Source organism: Monomorium pharaonis, chromosome 10, assembly GCF_013373865.1.
Source record: "Monomorium pharaonis isolate MP-MQ-018 chromosome 10, ASM1337386v2, whole genome shotgun sequence".
Lineage (NCBI taxonomy): Eukaryota > Metazoa > Arthropoda > Insecta > Hymenoptera > Formicidae > Monomorium > Monomorium pharaonis.
Genome location: NC_050476.1, coordinates 4,881,607 through 4,899,564, shown reverse-complemented (window position 1 = coordinate 4,899,564; position 17,958 = coordinate 4,881,607). Strand labels below are relative to the sequence as shown.

The 17,958-nt window shown below is 38.6% G+C and overlaps 1 protein-coding gene across 12 annotated transcripts in view; it reads right to left on the bottom strand.

The window, feature by feature from the left end:
* LOC105835207 overlaps positions 1 to 17,958 on the bottom strand; it is a 317,882-nt gene that overhangs the window by 208,999 nt on the left and 90,925 nt on the right. Inside the window, exon 1 of one of the 12 annotated variants that reach the window (XM_036292970.1) lies at positions 12,155 to 12,725. The exons of the other annotated variants lie outside the window; for them this stretch is intronic. The gene's annotated coding sequence lies outside the window, so the exon portion shown is untranslated. Of the gene's footprint in view, positions 1 to 12,154; positions 12,726 to 17,958 lie in introns of those variants that run through there. 12 annotated transcript variants of the gene reach the window in all.

Sequence of the window (17,958 nt, the reverse complement as noted above, 5' to 3'; positions counted from 1 at the left end):
CCTCTTTCCTCTATCACCGCCCGACGCTTGCTTTGCAACCATTTTACTTTACGTGATATGGTAAACGATAAGGCGCATGCCATATTTGTGTCGGAGCGCATTTACTGCCTTTGACAAATTCATAACGTAAGAACGAAAAAAAAAAATATATATAAGCGCGAATTGTATTCTTTCAACTGCAGACATAAAAAAAATACTGTTGTCATAAATCAGGTTTTTGCGCACATATAAGATTCCGAGACAAACTTTTACAGTGCGGAACAACGCCGAGCTTATCGCGATACTTATAAACTTACAATGTTCACGCACGCGTTATCCGCACATACGAGCAGAACTGGAAGTCCGTAAATCCGTCATAAACGAAACTCAACGCTAATAACGGTGAGTTAATGCGACAAACAGAGCGTGGAATTGCAATATACTCAAGCAACGAGATAAACTTGAAAAGAAAATAATTTCCATTAGCCCCCATTTCGTGAAAAAAGATATCCACGGATTATCGGTAAATATTCGCGTTTATTACGCGCAGCTTTTATCGGTCTCCGTATTTCATTATACGACAAAATCCCGCGAAACGTTAATCCAACTTCTCGTTATTACGTTCCTCTCTGTTCCAGCTCATCATCAGGTGGATGCATCGTTCTCTCCGTTCGGCGAAGTCTGCAATATACGCGACGGTATTCAAATATGCGATGCTCCATTATAATGCATTGTCGCAAACGCGTACGAGCATCGCAAATGGGCACCGGCGAGTCTTCGGCGTATGGGAAATTGAATGGTACCCGAAGGATCGTAGGAAACACTGGCAGTCAATCCGAACAAAATGGCCGAAAGATACGACTCGTCTGTGGCGGAGTTACGAGTTCCTTGATTATCCAGCATGTGGTATTACGGACAAACCGTCCCGAGTAAAATAGATTCGTAGTTATTTCATTGTATTTTATATGGTAAACCTCTACAAATTTTTTTACATATATGTTTGTATGTATTAACGCCTGTGTAATTTTATGAAGTCTATTTAAATAAAAAATACATTCATAAAACAGAATAAAATATTTTATAAACATAATTTAGAAAAAGATAAGATGTATATAAATCGCTTTTATCGGTTCTGCTATTTGCATGTACGTTTAAAGTCAAAATTATTAGACAAATCATTATGGAAAACTCATGTTCTACCATACTGTTAACGTAAACGTTTTATATTATTATATTTTTAACACGTTGCTTTGTATCAGAGCCACCATTGTGCACTGCGTGTGCATATTCGGGTGTTTTCTATATTTTTCTGTTACGTGGTTTTCGTTGTGATGGAGCATCTGAGCTCGTGACATAAAATCTCCGAGGAGATGGGTAACTTTATCCCGTCTTTCTCGTAACTCGTATAACCTCGAATATTACATCTGACAAGGGCAAAATGGGAAAGACGAATATTTCTTTTGCTTCCTACTTTTGTCACATGTCGTTCTTTTGGAACCTTTCAATGCTCTCCTTTCGCGTTTCTTCGACTCACTAATACTTTGGCCAGTATACACAGTTCCCAGTATTCTTTGTGTATTATTCAAATCTTCCGTGACATGCATAGGACTCTCTTTTTCCTCTTTCAAAAATCTTGGTTCAATTTGCCGAGATTCAATTTCTTCCTTTTGCTTGCAATGTGCCTATTTATTGCAACTTGTTTCCACAATTATTATTCTTTCTTTAAATGTCAAATTAAAATTTCGAATATAACAGCCATTCATTGGACACCTGCACCAAAATATCGTTGAAATAATATATTAAAAATAAAATAGAAAACCAGATTTACTCTTTATTATGAAATAAAATAAATTCTCGCATGTTGTACAACATTTTATTCATATTTCGCAAAAATCTTGTTTTTTTTTTTAATATAAATAACAATATATCAATTTTTTTTTATGTAATTATTTAAGCGCATGATGTTATTGTCAAAGTTCATGATTATTTTTCCTACAGAATAAATCATGACAAATATATTTTCATTGAATGATTATTCCCTAGCTCTACTACACGTTTTTAGTGGACCTCCTTTTAACTTTTTCCTTACATAAATTCGCTACATAAATTATCGATATCAATCAATAACTTTCTTCGTTATACCTTCCAGTCAGTTTCCACTAAAAATAAAGACGGCAAGGGGACCCCATAAGACCTCCAAAATCGACGAGCCAATATCCCTCATCGATCTGCGAGCGGACGAAACACGCGAGTAACTCACTCGCAGTCTTATTTACCGAAACACAGATCACAGATCGCGCGATCATTCTTCCAAGTTGTCAGGTGGATCGAAAGTTTCAAAAGAAATATTTCTTTCCTCCCCGATTCGAGTACGCCGCCGCCGCCGCCGCCGCCGCGAAGGAATTTACCCAGAAAACATTTCCTTCCACTTGAGGTGCTCCGTGCCGCGTCACGAAAGTCCTACCCTACGGTAGGAATAGGAAGTTCCAGCACGTCGAGTAAATTATGGACCTTGAGTAGCGACACGCGTGATTCCCAGTTCGACCTGATGCGCGCATAGGCAGCAAAAGTATGCAGGGCGCCGAGGAAACTGACCTGTGATGATAAACGAGCGGCCAAATCAACCGATCGTAACTTCTTGCGCCGCGCATTCCCCCCTCTCCCCCCTACAAAACGCGTTGCACCCTGCATCTACGCTATACCAAATCGAGAAGTGGTTTCACGTCACCTGGCAATTTATTATTCGCGTGGGCGCACCCGAGTTTTTAGTTCCTGCCGATAGAGACGATCGTTCACGCCACCGTTTTACATTCGTAAATTTATGCACCCGATATCGGTTCTCGTACAAATTCAACGAACGTACAGAAAAATAATGTCTCTGTGCGTATTAGCTAAGAGAGTATCTTTTATTCGTGTTTCAATATTAATTACATAAATATGTTGTATAAAAATCTAATGTAGAACATCATGCACAGAACAGTATTTTAAATTCACAAATTATTAATTAACGAGAGAGATGATGATTTTATTCTCCTCATAAATTTTATGTCTATTACTATAAACTGAGAATGACAAGCGATAAGTGACAACCAAAATTAAAAATAAACAGAATTATTTTTATCTTAAATAATATACAAAAAATTTAAAAGGACAGTTCCATTTAAGTTAAAAAGTGTAAAGATTTTTCTTAACGTTTATTACGTTTTCTTTAAAGGTGTCACGGAATTGAGAAAAATACGATTGCCACAGAAGCTAAGAAAAAGAAAATACATTTTATTTGCTAAGGACGACTCCTGATCTTTCAAAAGTAAAAAATTCCCGCGATTCGATCTTTTTCGATCCCATTCCATCACCTTTGTTAGTTCTATCAGTGTTATTTACTGCCGCTTCTGTACTTTCCTTTTTGTTCTACGTCAGAGAATCCGCAGTAAGACCGACCGTAATGAAAGAAGGCGTCTTTCGAGAGCGAGAATACGGAAGTCGCTGTAACGGAAACGCAATATTTTCCTCTAGAGAGGTGTACCGAGTCGCGTCAATTCAACTGCGAGAACTCGCCGTATGTCTTCATTCGCCTCTTACGACAGACAACGGTCTGCAAGCTCGCTCGACAATTTCAGATACGAGAGAAAGGGAATTAAATAGGACACGTAACAGACTCCACAATATTCTACGTATACGAGTATGGAACACATCCAGGATTTTAAAAAATTTACTCTTTGAAAGTAACTCTTTATTGTTAGTCGTTACTGATGAATCTGAAAAGTTATTGTTACTTAATTAGCTTTAATATTCATTATCAATTCTCAATATCTTAATAAGATGTGGCTAAAACAATTCTGTGATGACTGCAGATGACAGTACTTAAATCTCAAGAAAGTACTTGAGATGGTTTCAAATATAAAATTCGACTGTATAAATATCGGTTGTGGTTTACTAAGATTACGTTTCGTTACATTTCTAATATTAAACAAGATTAAATAGAACAAAAACTTACTTTTGTTTTTGTTAAAATTAATAAAAACCATACAATTTTGTACATTAAATTCACAGAAGCACAAAAAATTTAAAGAGAAAAATTTTAGAATACTTGGAATACAAAAATGAAAGAATTAACATAAGTTACTTCTCAACTCTAAGCACATCCTTCGGGCTATGCACTGTGAGAAAATTATGCCAAAACCAGTACCGCGAGTTTATTTAAACGACCACTCGAACGCAGTTTCAGGGCAAAACTATAGAGCAATCCGATTTTTTCGCAAGCAACGTATTGTACTCGCGAATGCATTTCATAGGGCATACAAAACTCGTGGTCATGCGACTACAGAAAGCTAAAACTTTCGTTTATCCTTGCATTTAAACTGGATTTTGCGGTTTTGAAAAATAGACGATTCACGCATTCAATTCTATTTTCTATTCTGAAAATCGTTTTAATCTTTCCGCTATATTTCCGCTATAGACAAAAGAGACGCGAATTTTTCGCGAATACATATTCGACATACTTTTTTTGGAATATATGATTATATAAAATTACATTATAAGATGAATAAACATTTTATTCATCCTATAATCGAATTAACATTTTAATAATTTTTACATTATTATTCCGATAACAAGGAATTACATGATCAATTGGACATATAGATAATACATGCATAATCAAACTTATTATTTGAGTCCGAAAATATTACTTAATTCTTTTGCGACAAAAATTTTTATATGAATTTCAAAAAATATGGTTGAATTATTTCAATGAAAGCATTAATTTACTTCACAAATATATAATCGTGTAATATTTTTCTTGTTTTTTATTCGTTTAGTATCGGAATCGGATATTTATAAATCCCTGTTAAATTTGATTATTGTAGAGTTACTTTATCATGGAGTTTTATTTTATACCATGTTATTCAATATGTGCACACAAATGATAAACTATTAATCAATTGTAGTTTCCGTTTATAATTGTTATTCAAGGAGCGCCGGTGCGGTAAAATTATTTTCACTGATTTGCACGAGAAATTGTTCGAGAGATTTGGAGATGCAATTTGGATGATACCAGCCGTTTCGGTTAGGCAATCATGGGCGCTGTAATTGTCGAAGTTCGATTCGAACAGTAAAGGAATATCCGACTGGACAATCATGCTTGTGACACCATTATATACCATCGTACGTAAACGCATAAACTCAATTGTCGAACTTGCTATATTACCGTTAATAAACATGGTAATTTATAGCAACAGTAGGTTGTAAAAGCGGCGTTATAGCATCATGAATATCGAATTTATTAAACCGGTAATGAATTGCCAGGAGAGGGTCGTTTATGCAAACTTTAAGAAAACAGTTTCCAACGTTAGTCCTGCTAGTTTACTATCGAGTTTTCGCGTTTTAAAACATTACAAAAAAATCTCGTTCATGGATTTATAATATAATCCTTTTAGCTGTTAAAACAATCCTCTCTGGCGTGGTTCGTATCACGGCAATATTGAAATGCTTGCAAAAAAAGATACACTAATCCATTTTTTTAAATTTCGCTTGCGGTTTATAAACGTTAACTATTATTAATGTATTTTTTCAGCTCCCGCTCATTTATCAAAATATAATATCTTGAAATTTGTGAAAGCGATATTTCTGCGAATATATCGGGCATTACTTTTTCAATTAAATACACATCTCGCGGTTAGTAACCAATTATCCAGATTACACAACGGTGTCGAGTGCCTCGTGAAAATCGCGGGTCGTCTATAGGCACGCGAAGATCGAGTTTATATCGATCGTGTTCTATCGGGCGATAAATAAATGCGTATTGGTTATCGCGTGTGCGTGCGCTCACGCGCGAGCGTGCGCGCCGGTGATTATTCTTGCAGCGCTCATGTGGTGGCGAATTGTACATAAATATTCTCATGAGTGCAATAGAATCGGCCCCCGATCTACCCGGAATACATGCAATCGTACGTGCTTTCGTGTCCAATTGTGGCGTACGCTTAGCGAATGATACTACCAAGGAGGGGAGGAAGGGGTTAATTTTAATTTCGACCTATAACAAACCATGTATGCACATCTCTCGTGTTATAAACGAGATCATACAGTTTATCAAATGTAATTTAATCGCGATGCACCAGATCTTCCGCATAGATGGATTCCGCGTAATTTTTATTTCCGTATCCCCCTTTTTTTTTTAGTACTTTTTGTTGCAGTTACAATGGGATTCCGCGCTCGTATTACGCGTAAACGCACTCGTATATCTGTACGCTCGCGACAGAGTACGAAGAATGAAGTTTTATTTTTTGTTTGCATCGCTGAAGCTTCATTTGCATGGAGCCCATCATTCATCGTGCGTAAAATATCACGTTTACACGTGACGTCGCGTCGTGAAATCGCTATTTGTTTCGCAAACGAATATTTGCAATTGAATGTAACGGCACTTGCGAGACGATAAGGTCTCACAGTCACACGGTCTTTTATGACCGACGAGGATTATCAGGGGGGACCGCGGAAACCGCGGCGATTATCAATCGCGATTCAAATCCCGTGGCATTGATCTCCCATCGCGCACTTACCGGTTTCCCCGTTGGGTAAACGAGTGCGAAAAGTATCGTACGGCGGCGCGGCGCGTCGACGATAAAACGAGCTTTATTGGAAATAAAACGTCGCGACGGTCAACTATAAACTTCCGTTGTCTGTCTGTCCCGTGAATAATACCGCCGACCGGTAGGTATCGATCGATCGTGGTACGTACGCCGCCCGCGATACCTGTGCGCCGCCGACCGCGCGCGCGGGGCGTTAAAATTAAATTACACTCGCGCCGGGAGGCACCGCCAAGAAGTATGGGGTTAGCTTTTTCAAATGGCGCAGAAAATCAATGCAGGGCTCTCTCTCTCTCCGGCGGTGGCCCTGTCTCCGGTACCGAGCGAGCGTCGCACCGGAGCGATCGATGCAAATCGAATCTCTGCCGGGCGTTATCGGGCAACACGGTCAGCGATTCCTCCGCGCGCGCGGTCGTTAATTCTCTTTCGAGGACAGGGGTTTTTCGGCGGAATCCAGATGAAAGTCGTTGGGGACAATTAACGCGCGCGCGGAGGACTCCACCGCGATCGATCCGCGGAGCGTGTTTCCTAAGGAGCGTTTAAAAAATAAAAAAAATAAACATTTAACGTTTCCACAGAATTACGGACTACCGCGCATCGACGATAATTTAACGATGCAATATATCCGAAGTAACTGGGCGCGGACGATCGCGCGTGCGTGCCTCGCGCGATATTTGAGCGGCGCAAAAATAATTTCCGCGCGCGTAATTCATCTCCGTGGTGACTAAAACGAATTCCGATGCTCGGTAGATTCGGTGCGCCGCGCCGTGTTTCCGCCGGGGATTTACGGGCCGGGCATAAAACACTCCTTGTAAACGGGCACGTAATCGCGCGCGCACGGCCGCTGCAATAATTATTACGGACGACGACGGCCGCCGTTTTGCGGTGAACGGGCTTTGCGACTGACATACCCGCTACAACACCGCTACATTCGCGGTCCACGAGGAGGAGAAGGAGGAGGAGGAGGAGGAGGAAAAGAGAAGAGGGCGAGAGGGCGTGCGACGTCGTAGATTATTATTTAGCATATAGCTTTCTATGGTGGCAAGGTGGAAAAAAGCTGCGATAATTCTGCCGAAAAGAACGGCGCGCAAATCACAACATCGGCGAAAAAGCGGAAGCTGCCGACGGTGACGCTCACATGCTGGTGCGTATCACAGCTTTCTAGACTTGACCGTCCCCTCCAAGACTTGGCGCCACGACGAGGATTTATTATCATCGACGCGCGACGGCGCGCGGCCACGACGTAAAACGTGATGAATCGTATTCTCTTCCGCGTCACGTGAAACCCTCGCAGGACGCGCGGCGCGGCTTTCTAATACGTTTTAATTAATCGTCGCCCGATTAATTTATCACCGCTCCGCACCACCGGCGCGGCGGCGGCGAAGTTTTAATGTCCGGTAGCTTTATTATTTTTGATAGGCCGGTCGAAAACTGCCGAAGAAGAAGATCGGATGATAGCCGCTACCATGCTTAAGACGTTATACGAGAGCACGACGGAATTTCTCGCGTTCAACATTTGCTTTGACATTTAATTAGAGAAGGATTTGAGATCGAGGGTACATACTGCGCGCATATGAAGACGTAGTGAATAGATGAATAGATAACAGTTGGTTAACAGTAGAGCGGAACTCTTCATTTCAAAGCGAACTTAATCCGGCCCGAACCTTCTTAAATATTGTAAAGAATGAAGAAAATGACAAAAACCGATTAGAGTTAGGTACATACGTTACATTACGCACGAGAATATTGAAAAATCTTGCAAATAAAGAATTCAACAAAGAATTGAATAAAATATGCAACAAGCGGAATGAAATCGAATAACACACGTTCCTACTCATGACTCATGCAGTGAGTAACCGCTATGAATAAGCAATCCGGTTACGTGTTCGGCTATTGTTCCAGGTAATAGTCGCGTGTGCTTTAATACACTACCCTGTTGTACAATGTAGCTAGGTAATTGCCAGCAAGATTTGAATGTTAATTGTCAGTATGTAGGTCGTAATCAGTCAGACGGACCTTAAGTAATCGGATAAGATTATTTTCGAACATAGTCTCAATTCAATTTTTAGAGAACAATCATTTTATCCACTTAAAAGTCACTATTATTATTATTATTATTGAATGGTGTCCCCTGGAAACGCCTATATGACGTTCGGTCCGGGCCGCTCGGCGTTTGGCTGCTAGCTTCAGCTACATATTGAGAAAAGATTCGTAAAGAATAGTTATTAGAAAAAACAATACATTATACAATTTATTCTACATCAATTTAAAATAAGGCAAAGTGGCTATTACATAAAGCTACTGATATTGTATTTGTTCTTGCAAAATTAGTGATAAAAAATGGGTTATGCTTATTTACATTTGCATCGTTATATAAATATAAAAAATTATATAAAACTTTTAAATAAAAATAAAAATATTTATTAAAAAATAATAAACTTTTTGTATTGCATAAGCGTAACTTTTTATCTCAAATCTAATTTAAAAACGTATTATTACATATTTCAAGTCTATAATGTAAAACCTCTATTGTAACTATACTTGATTGATTTTATAACGCAAACTGATCATCTATTTTTCTATACCCCAACTAGTTCCAACAGGTCATTTTAAATACGTGAGTCATAACTTCTTTCTGTTGTACAAATTGAGTCTCGGAATCTTTGAATAAATAATAGATATCGATTTTGGATTAGCAAAAAAAATTGCTGCAACATGAGCTTTATTTTTCCCCCCAACGCCGGGATGTAGACAACATCTCAGGTGACTATTCTCAGACTGATAAAAAAATTCACATAACGTGCGTCACGCACGCAGCATTTAATATGTATATCTTATCGAAACACACAAACGTGCGCGTACCTAGCATCTCAGTAATAGACTTTGCAATATATTCATTAAGTAATTTAACTTTCCTTACCTCAGTCGAGAAATAACAATGTCATATGTGCGTGTGTGTGTTGATTTCCTATAATATTGTGAAAACTAATTATGCGCTCTTATAATGCTTGAAGAAGCCCTCTCCCCTTGCCGCTATCTGGTTACGTTGTGGAAAGTTTAATTTAGTTCGGAAACATATATAGATATATATCCTACATCCTTGCTGAGGGAAGGAGGTCATAACTATTATGATATTATGATAAAAATAATACCTGGCTGCAGCGCGGATTAAGAAGCACAGCCTACCGTGTGTATAGGCACGTGATCTGGAAGCTATTGTTTGGAACACATGAGCATGACGAGACACATACTCGGATATTAATGTACGAATAGCATGGACAACGCGACGTTCAGCGTTTATTAATATTTACCCACGTGTCATGTAGATCGTCGGGTCGGCGGCATCGCGCTCTTATTAAATATTTAATACTTTAATCGCGCGGCAGCGCGCGTCGGCGCCGGGAAAAGGATTTTGCGGGTGCGAACGAGTGTGAATTGTGCGCTCGCGTGTCCGTGTGCGTGTGTGTGTTGGCGTTAAGCGGATCGAAACGCTGCGAGGGAAAAATAAAACTATTTAATCGAACGTCTCTGTTGCGCGCGGCCCTGGCGTCGCGCGTCGGTGACTAATTAATGAGAATTTCAGCGTCTCTTCCCCCGATGTCCCGCGTCTCGCTCGCTGGAGCGACGGTAACGAATTAAAGAGTTCAGCATCGTCGACGACCAAATAACGCGATATGATTAATTAACCCGCGGTGAGCGCGCACGCGCGCGTTTACCGTCTACTTTTGTACGTCTATCTCTGCTGGATGTTGCCGAACTCTTGTTCGTCGCTTTCGCTGTTAATCCGACGGCGAGGCGCCTTTTACGATATCTCTACGCCTCTAACGCGATTGCGGCATTAAAAAGTCAGACGCGAGCTTGTCGGCTTGTCGACGTCGCGGCGCCTATCGTCGTTCGCGGAGAGAAAAGCTCGTGGGGGCAACAACAACGAGCATCGATTCGTTGGAGCAGGATTCGCAACCATCACGGACCGCAGCACTTATCGGAGGTATCGGTGACGATTAATTAGCGAGAGCAATTTTTCTTCACAGTTATCCTTTGAAATAAATCTCACTTTGACTTCTACGTACGTGCGAGAGCGGAGAAGTGGTACGCATTTTTGCTGGAAAATACGGAACTCCGTTTATACGCGAGGCACCCTATATTCCTGCCCCCTGAAATTTTTCACCGTCCTAAATGACGTCTGCGGGGGTCGCGCTTTTAACCGGATTTCATCAACGAAGTAAATGTAAAAAAATGTCGAAGCCGACGATACACAATTACTTTAGTTTTGCGGCACGAGCGGTGTCTGAAAATATGAGAGCCCCGGCGTGCGTAGTAATAATTCATACCCCCCCCCCCCCTCGTCATTTTTGCTCCTCGCCTTTCTCTCGCTCTTTCCTTCTGCGTAATATCACGTTACCGTACGCTGCGCTCTCGCAGCCAAGATTTTCTATTCTACGTGTTCATCCATCATCGTCCGTGCTACCGGCACGCTGTCTCGATACGGCTTCCGTTGCGGTTGCGACTTGGCAGTCATATACCGCCCCCGCGATGTTCGTAATCATTTCTCGTGGATAATGCTGCCGTCCCGGAGCAGTTTAAAAGTCGTTTAAAATAGTTTACATACAACTGACTGATCAAAAGCTCACTTACTCAAGAACGCTCGTGAATAATCGTGTCTTTCTTCGGCGTACGTTTCTTCGGCAAAAAAAAAAAAACGAATGCTGTCTCGCACGATCTATATGCTAAATGTAAAAATGTACTTTGCTGTTTGATACTAATTTTATCTGCACTCGCAGAGAAAGCATAATAATTTGGGCAGTTACAATGTAAAATTATAATGTAATTATCTAATTGTAATTTATGAATTTATGTGTGTAACTAGTTTTAGAAACCTATAAGAAGAAACTTTAAAAATTAATTACAAAATATAATTGCAATAAATTTTACATTGGTCATTAATAATAAATTGCATTGTTAATGTATTTGTATATGTACAGTTAAATAATAAAGATATGTAAATAATAAAAATTAAAAAAAATTGAATATATAATTATATAGATATGTTATGATAATTATATTTTTCGATATAAACAAATATAAATATATAATTGTTAAATAGAAGAAAATAACAGAATAATTGAAAATACAATTATATAGATTAAGACAATTCGTTTCCTTAATTTATCCAAACCTTTTTTTAAATCAATTGTTATACTGTTCACATTCTGTGACAATCTGTTTCAATCAATAATACATTTTTTTCAGTAACAAAACTATTCTAAGCTACTATTTCCGTGTCAGTTTCCGTTCAATTTTATAAACAATCAACAATAAACAAATGTCCTTTTAGTTCATACATAATGTTTTATCTTTACTTTATTTCACCTTATTTTTTAAGTTATCCATATTATTTTCTTCTCTAAATGTGCGAATAAATTATCTGCTCAAGATTATCTCGAAAGAAAATCGTCGCACATTTAATAAAAGTTTTCTCTCCCCGCCCCCCCCACCGTCCCCCTGCTCCCCCATATTTTCGTGCGTTTTCCTCCTCTCCTTGAGAATTAACAGCGATTTCTCATAAAATTCGACAAGCAGAGCAGCAGACTTACCGCGCCGGAGGGGACGAACCGCGAGGTATCCACGAGCCGATGAATCATCTACTCGTCTATCGATCATTCCAAAGTTGGCAGCAGGGGCAGAATCGCAGACGGGAGGCAGGTAACGAGCAGCAAATACGAACGTACGATAGGCGCCATAGGCGCCACCGAAACGGCCGTGACGTCATCGTGACTGAACCGTGCGAACAGTTACGCGAACGATTTTAAGCCGGATTTACGACGCGATATCGCGAGTACCGACGCACCCGATATCACCGGGTGATGTGTTCGACGAATACTAACCGGATCTTTCACTTGGCACTTCCGAAAAGCCGCAGATCCGGCAAAATTCAACGAATACCGAGCGAGCGAAACGACGACGCGACTCGTTCACCACAACGTCTTCGTCACTATAGACGCGAAGTCAGCCGGTAATCGGTTTCGCTGCAAGTTCAGGGGGATGAGAAATGTGACTCGTCGCGTCGGTAATGACGCATGTCGCGCACTACATATGTACATACATAATTATTAATATTAACATTTACGTAACGTATTACTATATAACATTAATAATTAATACGAACGAAATTATTAATGTAATTTCCTATAATGTTATATTAATAATAGTATTAACATAATATTAATAAAATATTAAAATGTTATGTAATTATTAATAAATATAAAGTAAAGTGCAGTATAGCAAATGTATGTACAAATAAATGTATAAAACATGAATTCGGAGTTCTATGTACGCAATGCAAGCGAATTTGTTAAAAAAAAAAAAAATAAAAGCTATTTATATCAATAAGTATGGTTGAGAGAAGAAAAGATGTGCGTGAGAATTCTATATAGAAAAACTTGCTTAAATAAAAATAAATTACTTGCAATTCTACATTTTATATTATTATGTGTATTACATATAAAATATTTTTTATATATTTCATGCACATAGAATATAATACTGTAAGCTTATAAAATTCTATCCTAAATTCTCAATTTGTAGATCGTCTAACGAAAGCCAAACATTTGTATCATCCATTCATCTTATTTGTCGTACACGTAAAGCAAGAGACAATGTTAAAGCGTAAAATCTTGAATTCTCGAGACCAAAGAGTTGTGCAATTTTATTCTCGAGCGTGGCATTAACGCCTCAAATCGAAACGGATTTGCTTGCAGATTGCGCAAGCAAATTCCAGTAGATCGTATTTCTCTGCTTTATTTTCTCTCACTTCCGTTTTCTTTCTTTGCTCGCACGAGTAATCTGATATTTAAGATAAGTGCGACGGGAAATAGAGAAACAGACGTTAACAATCTCCAATGACACAGTCAACTCGGGACAAAATAACTTGACTTCCTTCCTATAATTATTTGTACACATTTCTATTTTCTGAACATATCATTAAAATACGTAGGTAAATTCTTTCAAAATGGATATATAATACAAATAAGATTGTAAAAATAGACAAGAAAACTCTTAAATTTAGGCGTCAAATTATCGTGCAATTATATTTGTGTAACGGATTATATTAATATAAAGTACAAAAAATATAATATTATTTAATATTATATTAATATAATGTATAATAAAACTAATAGAAAAATCCATGCATAAAATTTTGTGTAGACGAAATATTTTGATGTAAAAAAACTGGAACAATAATATTACATCGAACAAAGTGACGACATTTTTATTCTAACTACAGCCAACGATGTTGACGATTCTCGTCTCTCTGTATTGTCAAATTACGTTGACCGAAATTTATCCGACTCCGACAATCGCGCGTGAATTGAATCACTTAGAAAATGCAACCGCACGGACACAATGGTGGTCGCGATGGCTTCTACGACTCGCTCGTTATCCTAGTTCACGCGGAAGGGTGCATACGAAATTAATTTCTTGCGCGTGTGTACGCCAACCAGTATCGATCGATGTCCGGAAGCCCGAAAACAATAGTAAAGTGCATCGAAACGACGTGTACTCTCCCCTAGATAAATTGCAAATGTCGGCAAATGATGCCGAATAACCGTATTTGCGCGAGCTCGAATGAACGATAAAAATACGATTTCGCTTGTCAACAAGACAATGACATCGCATCGGCCAAAACCCAAAATATTCTAAATACCAAAAAACCAAGAACCAGTATTCGTAGCTCATTCTTATCTCGAGATCTTAAGTAAATGTTTAACATGCTAATGCGCAGCTCTGTAAACAGATTTATCATAAGACTGTATTTAAGACCATCTTAAATATAAGAACAGACTATAAATACCGTCCTTAATGCTTAAAAACGTGAATGCTGAAAATTCTAATGCGGTTAGAGAGAATCGAAAGAGTTAATCTGATTGCAATCATTGATCCAGACAAGTTATGAAACAGCACGTCTCGACGTGATAAAAGTTTGGGTTCGTCGTTATTAAAGTAACTCCGACATATCAAAAATTTAACTCATCAAATGCTATTTACTATGTATAAGATAAATAAACTATACCAATAAAAACTTTACGTTACTATAACAAAAATATGAGATATTAATTTTCTTACATTTGAGAAAGAAACTTTTAAACACTCTTGTTTTTCTTGTATACGTATATGAAAAAAGATATGACCTCATGGATGGGACACTCAAGCTGAACAAAGAATATAAGAGCTAACCACTTGTGTTTTGCTATACTCTGCCTTTTACTACCTCTCTACACCTATATATTACGAAATAACCATTAAACATTTTACACTCAGAGAGAGTAATCTTTTCATGTAGGTTGTAATACATCATTGCGCTACTACATTGATAAATCGATTAAATTCACAACCGTTTTGTTAATATTAATAATAAAAAAATGGAAATCACAACACAATATTAATAGGGTAACATAAAAACATAAAACAGAGTGCGTGTATTTATCTTGACTTTTTCTATTTCCTTTTAACTTCTATGACGTAAATACCAGAGTTATCCTAATGCTAATATTATCGCGTTTAGCTTATTCCAGACAATAAAATTATGCAAACTTAATAAAAAAATACGCGAAGATATGTCAGAGTTGTATAAGTTGTGTAAGCGTAACTTGATTTGTTGGAGGGTGAATTCACGGCATAGGATGATTCGCAATGTTATCGTGTTTCTAGAACGGAGGGGTGAACGTGTCTGCGAGGGATAAACGCGAAATTACGGCGTCTCGCCCCTGGAGACATAAAAAAAATGATTATGAATATTTCAATAAACCATATCTCCCCGAGGAGGATTACGACGCGACATGACAGTTTTACATCATCTATCATAGGTCTCTATTGGTGAATTCTAAGCCGTGCAGATGGATGGCCGCTTGAAATATCACGTTGCAACAACAGAGCTTGAAATAATTCAACGAATCAGATTTGACACATACGCATTAAATCCTGCACCGCACTACTGCACTGCGAATTTTTTTCCGAACTTTGTCGAATTAAATAAAGCTCGTGCGTAAAAGTACGTATAATGATACAAACGTATCATTATTGTATTTTACATATTTTATTAATTTAACATTTATTGCAAATATGTTTCAAGTACATGTTGTTACTAATGCAAATGTCAATTAAAAGATTATATCATATTTTATATTATAATTTTAATAATGTTGTCTAGAAATAATGTAAAAATCTACAATAATGTGAGAAAATAGAGAAAAGGTGTATAATACATTTTCAGATGTTAATATTGTTGAAATAAATATGAAAAAAAGCACAAAAATTTCTATTTTTCGAAAATATGTAGTTTTCAATATGCTTTTATGTGCATACTACAGAAAATGGGGTTTGCGTCATTTTGCTCGCGTGCGTGAAAAAAAACGTGGTCCATAACTCGCGTGGTTGAATCGACTTTATCTATCGGATAACGATAAAATGTTCTATTTATTTTTTTTACATCAAGGTAGATTTAATTTTTCCATGTGTAAAAAAGCGAGAAAAAAATGCAAACCGCTTTTTGTTTGCGTCGTGCGTGATAGAATTTTTATTGCAATTTGACCAACATCACGCCAATATTACGCAATTTTGCGTTGTCGCCTCGATGTTATAATACCGAGAAACATTCTGAATCAATTGACGCTTTGTCGGCTTAAGATGTTCAAAATACAAAACGTTTTATTCGTGGAAACGGCAGCGTTAAAGTAGATTGCCGTGCGTACTTTACTCAAGGTAGCTGAAATCTTATGAAACAGCATGAAATGTGTAAACAGCGAAATACATTTTGTAAGTAGTAGAATAATACTATGCTATAATACTATTGTCGAGAAGTTGTGAGACTTATTACGCGTTGGCGTGCTTATTGTTATAATTTTGCCAGATAGGAAAATCTGTCAGAATATCAAACTGTCTGCCCTGATACGCTCGGAAGATTTTAATGTAATGACAAAGGATTTAGGAGAGAGAAGATAAATGACATAATTGCTAGAACTTCTAAATTTCACTGACTCGTTATGAAATACCACGTTCCTTTTGAAAATGGATTGACAACCCTAAAAGTAACGTAGTATTCGTTATAAACGAGTAAAATATAAAAGTTCTGTCAAATAATTCAACTGACACCTTTTCTCCGTCTTCGTAAAAATCCTTCCCAAATTCGACAAGAGCGTAATATTGTCATTAATTATTCAAAAATACACTTTTCAAGCAATAAGAATCGTATATCACGATTTCATCCGTGATTAAATTTAATTGTAGAACGTCATCTAGAGATATTCCCACTACGTTTTCTTGTCGGTTACTTATAGAGGAGAGGAAAAAATGAACTGTCCCTCACTTCGACGTTCGGAGTCGATTTAGGACACGAGTAATCCTCTTTCCTCTTGACTCGTCTTTTTCGCGGGTTCTCCGGCCATTTAGAACAGAGTGGCATCGCCGCTCGCGCTGTCGGCGATGAGGGCCGCAAGTTTCGTTACAGAGGGTCGAAATGGTTTTGGGTTCGTGCGATCGTGGCCGGGCTTCCAATTTGCGAAATTGCCCGTGAGATCGTGCGTTTATGAGCCGAGATAAACGACCAGGCCAAGTATCCGATACGTCGCGGCCGAACCCCCGTCGCTCATTCCCGCGGGTAGAGCCGGATCGGCACCTTTTCCCTTGTGCCACCGCGTCCATAATCCGCTCGCCGTTTCTGAGTCCAGTTGCCCGTCGTGTCTCTTGTGAAAGGTGACCGCCATCCCGCCAACGTGATCCGCACAAACGTGTCACATCCAACGCGAACGGTTCGTGGTATCGATCTACTCGCAAACAGGGACCTTCAGTAATGTCACGTCCACGCGGCTCGCCCGCTAATTCCGCGCAAAAGCGTTCGTCACAATCTATTAAGCACGTCACACGATTGTGCGATATGTTGAAAGACTCGCCGGACAAATTGCGAGTCCGAGGGAAAGAGAGAGAGAAAGAGAGAGAGAGATCGACACGATGTCCCGTCGCTACTCGAGACAAATCTGGCTGGCTAAAACACGTAAATGCACTCGGCGATTACGGAGGAGGGTGAAGGGGTCGCTAACCCTTAGATGGTCTTCAGAAACGTCATATTCGCGGTAGGAGTTATTGATCGGCTCTCTTGTACACGCGGCACATCTGCGAGGGCGCGTATTACTTCTGCTCTTGGAGAATATCCAATACAGTGCTTTATTGAATTGTTTATAAACCGTGAAATTATATACGGGAAAGGACGAGGGGCTTAGTAAATAAATGACCCTCGGGCGAGCTAATTAAATTCAAATAAATTAGCAATATTCAAGAGCAATCGAACGAGAAGAACATTTGGATTTCAATGTTTTCAAAACCAAAACGTTTCTTGATGTAGAAT